The following is a 5,000-nucleotide window of genomic DNA, read 5'->3' on the forward strand; positions in this document are numbered from 1 at the left end:
CACTCTGGAGGAGAAGAGGCTCCCTCGGGCTGAGTCACACAGCTCAAGATACTCGCTCATTCACGGAAAACTTGGGAAACAAAACCTGCTGACACACACCACTTATGCATCGCATGAAGATTGCCATTGTCCATACACTTGTGCAGGTGCGATGGAAATATTTTCTCGTTTTGGTGTATGCTATATTTTTACAGACAGCTACCGACAAACGGTAGAAATTAGCGGGGATAGGCCTCAGACATTACCCAAAGCTCCGGGAACGTGAGCGACGCAAGACGAATGGGCATTTTAAAGCAGATCTATGGCAGTTACTGACAGTGCCTGGCGTGGGTTACTTGTCTCCGTTGTCGAGAGGGGAAGACGACCCATGTATATGTAAAGGGCGATTTTTTTAGCAACCGTTAAGGCTGTTTTTCCCCTTCACTTGTATCGAGAGGGAAGCAAAGAACATGTATGGCGTGTACGTTTTTTTACGAATTTTCATTAGCAATCTAACGACATGAATTGCGAAGACGTTTTTTGAACAATTGTATTCCTTTCCCAAAACATCGAGTGCTAGTGTATAAAACCGCTAGAGAAAATAAATTGGCAGGCGAAACTTAAAAAGGAGAGACCCATGAACAGCATGGCCAGGCGGCTCACCTCGACGTTTTTCCCCCGAGCAAAGTCCGCCGAGACCCCCTGTATCCCACGGGGATGTACTGGCGTGCACTTAAAGGTTGATGCCGCTCTGTTACTTGGGAAACGAACCACAAGCCAAATCCAGCTAATTTGTGAATGACTTAGCTCTCCTGCTTTCTCGAGAACGTGCTTTTTTCGTCGGATGAAACTTCCACAGGCTTTTCCAGCAGATTTGCACCTGCACTCAAAAAAGTCAAAATTTTTACACATAGACCCCATCAAACGGGAGAAATTGGCCCGGATTGCTCTCATGTGCGTTACGGGGCATCGTTTCTCTCGCGCCGAATTCTCTCGAGCTGGGAAATCGCTCATTTTTGCGTCGCCAAATATCGTACGAACGCCGTGAAACTTCCACAGGCTTTTTCAGCAGATTTGCACGTGCACTCAAAAAAGTCAAAATTTTTACACATAGACCCCATCAAACGGGAGAAATTGGCCCGGATTGCTCTCATGTGCGTTACGGGGCATCGTTTCTCTCGCGCCGAATTCCATCGAGCTGGGAAATCGCTCATTTTTGCGTCGCCAAATATCGTACGAACGCCGTGAAACTTCCACAGGCTTTTTCAGCAGATTTGCACCTGCACTCAAAAAAGTCAAAATTTTTACACATAGACCCCATCAAACGGGAGAAATTGGCCCGGATTGCTCTCATGTGCGTTACGGGGCATCGTTTCTGTCGCGCCGAATTCCATCGAGCTGGGAAATCGCTCATTTTTGCGTCGCCAAATATCGTACGAACGCCGTGAAACTTCCACAGGCTTTTTCAGCAGATTTGCACGTGCACTCAAAAAAGTCAAAATTTTTACACATAGACCCCATCAAACGGGAGAAATTGGCCCGGATTGCTCTCATGTGCGTTACGGGGCATCGTTTCTGTCGCGCCGAATTCCATCGAGCTGGGAAATCGCTCATTTTTGCGTCGCCAAATATCGTACGAACGCCGTGAAACTTCCACAGGCTTTTCCAGCAGATTTGCACGTGCACTCAAAAAAGTCAAAATTTTTACACATAGACCCCATCAAACGGGAGAAATTGGCCCGGATTGCTCTCATGTGCGTTACGGGGCATCGTTTCTCTCGCGCCGAATTCTCTCGAGCTGGGAAATCGCTCATTTTTGCGTCGCCAAATATCGTACGAACGCCGTGAAACTTCCACAGGCTTTTTCAGCAGATTTGCACGTGCACTCAAAAAAGTCAAAATTTTTACACATAGACCCCATCAAACGGGAGAAATTGGCCGGGATTGCTCTCATGTGCGTTACGGGGCATCGTTTCTCTCGCTCCGAATTCCATCGAGCTGGGAAATCGCTCATTTTTGCGTCGCCAAATATCGTACGAACGCCGTGAAACTTCCACAGGCTTTTTCAGCAGATTTGCACGTGCACTCAAAAAAGTCAAAATTTTTACACATAGACCCCATCAAACGGGAGAAATTGGCCGGGATTGCTCTCATGTGCGTTACGGGGCATCGTTTCTCTCGCGCCGAATTCCATCGAGCTGGGAAATCGCTCATTTTTGCGTCGCCAAATATCGTACGAACGCCGTGAAACTTCCACAGGCTTTTTCAGCAGATTGGCACGTGCACTCAAAAAAGTCAAAATTTGTACACATAGACCCCATCAAACGGGAGAAATTGGCCGGGATTGCTCTCATGTGCGTTACGGGGCATCGTTTCTCTCGCTCCGAATTCCATCGAGCTGGGAAATCGCTCATTTTTGCGTCGCCAAATATCGTACGAACGCCGTGAAACTTCCACAGGCTTTTCCAGCAGATTTGCACCTGCACTCAAAAAAGTCAAAATTTTTACACATAGACCCCATCAAACGGGAGAAATTGGCCCGGATTGCTCTCATGTGCGTTACGGGGCATCGTTTCTCTCGCGCCGAATTCTCTCGAGCTGGGAAATCGCTCATTTTTGCGTCGCCAAATATCGTACGAACGCCGTGAAACTTCCACAGGCTTTTTCAGCAGATTTGCACGTGCACTCAAAAAAGTCAAAATTTTTACACATAGACCCCATCAAACGGGAGAAATTGGCCCGGATTGCTCTCATGTGCGTTACGGGGCATCGTTTCTGTCGCGCCGAATTCCATCGAGCTGGGAAATCGCTCATTTTTGCGTCGCCAAATATCGTACGAACGCCGTGAAACTTCCACAGGCTTTTTCAGCAGATTTGCACGTGCACTCAAAAAAGTCAAAATTTGTACACATAGACCCCATCAAACGGGAGAAATTGGCCCGGATTGCTCTCATGTGCGTTACGGGGCATCGTTTCTCTCGCGCCGAATTCTCTCGAGCTGGGAAATCGCTCATTTTTGCGTCGCCAAATATCGTACGAACGCCGTGAAACTTCCACAGGCTTTTTCAGCAGATTTGCACGTGCACTCAAAAAAGTCAAAATTTTTACACATAGACCCCATCAAACGGGAGAAATTGGCCCGGATTGCTCTCATGTGCGTTACGGGGCATCGTTTCTGTCGCGCCGAATTCCATCGAGCTGGGAAATCGCTCATTTTTGCGTCGCCAAATATCGTACGAACGCCGTGAAACTTCCACAGGCTTTTCCAGCAGATTTGCACGTGCACTCAAAAAAGTCAAAATTTTTACACATAGACCCCATCAAACGGGAGAAATTGGCCGGGATTGCTCTCATGTGCGTTACGGGGCATCGTTTCTCTCGCGCCGAATTCCATCGAGCTGGGAAATCGCTCATTTTTGCGTCGCCAAATATCGTACGAACGCCGTGAAACTTCCACAGGCTTTTCCAGCAGATTTGCACGTGCACTCAAAAAAGTCAAAATTTTTACACATAGACCCCATCAAACGGGAGAAATTGGCCCGGATTGCTCTCATGTGCGTTACGGGGCATCGTTTCTCTCGCGCCGAATTCTCTCGAGCTGGGAAATCGCTCATTTTTGCGTCGCCAAATATCGTACGAACGCCGTGAAACTTCCACAGGCTTTTTCAGCAGATTTGCACCTGCACTCCAAAAAGTCAAAATTTTTACACATAGACCCCATCAAACGGGAGAAATTGGCCCGGATTGCTCTCATGTGCGTTACGGGGCATCGTTTCTCTCGCTCCGAATTCCATCGAGCTTGGAAATCGCTCATTTTTGCGTCGCCAAATATCGTACGAACGCCGTGAAACTTCCACAGGCTTTTCCAGCAGATTTGCACCTGCACTCAAAAAAGTCAAAATTTTTACACATAGACCCCATCAAACGGGAGAAATTGGCCCGGATTGCTCTCATGTGCGTTACGGGGCATCGTTTCTGTCGCGCCGAATTCCATCGAGCTGGGAAATCGCTCATTTTTGCGTCGCCAAATATCGTACGAACGCCGTGAAACTTCCACAGGCTTTTCCAGCAGATTGGCACGTGCACTCAAAAAAGTCAAAATTTGTACACATAGACCCCATCAAACGGGAGAAATTGGCCGGGATTGCTCTCATGTGCGTTACGGGGCATCGTTTCTCTCGCTCCGAATTCCATCGAGCTGGGAAATCGCTCATTTTTGCGTCGCCAAATATCGTACGAACGCCGTGAAACTTCCACAGGCTTTTTCAGCAGATTTGCACGTGCACTCAAAAAAGTCAAAATTTGTACACATAGACCCCATCAAACGGGAGAAATTGGCCCGGATTGCTCTCATGTGCGTTACGGGGCATCGTTTCTCTCGCGCCGAATTCCATCGAGCTGGGAAATCGCTCATTTTTGCGTCGCCAAATATCGTACGAACGCCGTGAAACTTCCACAGGCTTTTCCAGCAGATTTGCACCTGCACTCAAAAAAGTCAAAATTTTTACACATAGACCCCATCAAACGGGAGAAATTGGCCCGGATTGCTCTCATGTGCGTTACGGGGCATCGTTTCTCTCGCGCCGAATTCTCTCGAGCTGGGAAATCGCTCATTTTTGCGTCGCCAAATATCGTACGAACGCCGTGAAACTTCCACAGGCTTTTTCAGCAGATTTGCACCTGCACTCAAAAAAGTCAAAATTTTTACACATAGACCCCATCAAACGGGAGAAATTGGCCCGGATTGCTCTCATGTGCGTTACGGGGCATCGTTTCTCTCGCGCCGAATTCCATCGAGCTGGGAAATCGCTCATTTTTGCGTCGCCAAATATCGTACGAACGCCGTGAAACTTCCACAGGCTTTTTCAGCAGATTTGCACGTGCACTCAAAAAAGTCAAAATTTTTACACATAGACCCCATCAAACGGGAGAAATTGGCCCGGATTGCTCTCATGTGCGTTACGGGGCATCGTTTCTCTCGCGCCGAATTCTCTCGAGCTGGGAAATCGCTCATTTTTGCG

Source organism: Lampetra planeri, unplaced genomic scaffold (assembly GCF_965212315.1).
Source record: "Lampetra planeri unplaced genomic scaffold, kcLamPlan1.2.h2 scaffold_423, whole genome shotgun sequence".
NCBI lineage: Eukaryota > Metazoa > Chordata > Hyperoartia > Petromyzontiformes > Petromyzontidae > Lampetra > Lampetra planeri.